Source organism: Borostomias antarcticus, assembly GCF_949987555.1.
Source record: "Borostomias antarcticus genome assembly, chromosome: 13".
In the NCBI taxonomy this organism is placed as follows: domain Eukaryota; kingdom Metazoa; phylum Chordata; class Actinopteri; order Stomiiformes; family Stomiidae; genus Borostomias; species Borostomias antarcticus.
This window is the reverse complement of record NC_140246.1, coordinates 701,572-702,209: the sequence shown is the minus strand read 5'-3', so window position 1 is coordinate 702,209 and position 638 is coordinate 701,572.

Sequence of the window (638 nt, the reverse complement as noted above, 5' to 3'; positions counted from 1 at the left end):
CACGGCGCCCTCCCGGTGGTCGCCGCGTTTTCTGCTCTTTTGTTCTGGAGCTCTGCGTTACTTCTACTCCGCTGGAGCCTCTCCGCTCGGCTCAGACCCCAACACACATGGAGGGGTGTGTGTGTGTGTGTGTGTGTGTATGCCTATGTGTGTGTGTGTGTGTGTGTGTGTGTGTGTGTCTATGTGTGTGTGTGTGTGTGTGTGTGTCTATGTGTGTGTGTGTGTGTGTGTGTGTGTCTATGTGTGTGTGTGTGTGTATGCCTGTGTGTGTGTGTGTGTGTGTGTGTGTGTGTGTGTCTGTGTGTGTGCCTATGTGTGTGTGTGTGTGTGTGTGTGTGTGTGTGTCTATGTGTGTTTGTGTGTGTGTGTGCCTGTGTGTGTGTGTGTGTGTGTGTGTTGAGGAACTGAGGAACTCAGGGACTGTATAGGGGAGCCAGACCCGGTCAGACTCAATGATTCACATGAGAAGACCAGACAGTCCCCCTCTCTTTCATCCTTCCAACCCTTCAACTGCCTCTCTCTCTCTCTCTCTCTCCCTTCCTCTCTCTCTCTGTCTGTCTTCTCTCTCTGTCTCTCTCTCTGTCTCTCTTCTCTCTCCCTCTGTCTCTTCTCTTTCTCTCCCTCTCTCTCTCTCTCTC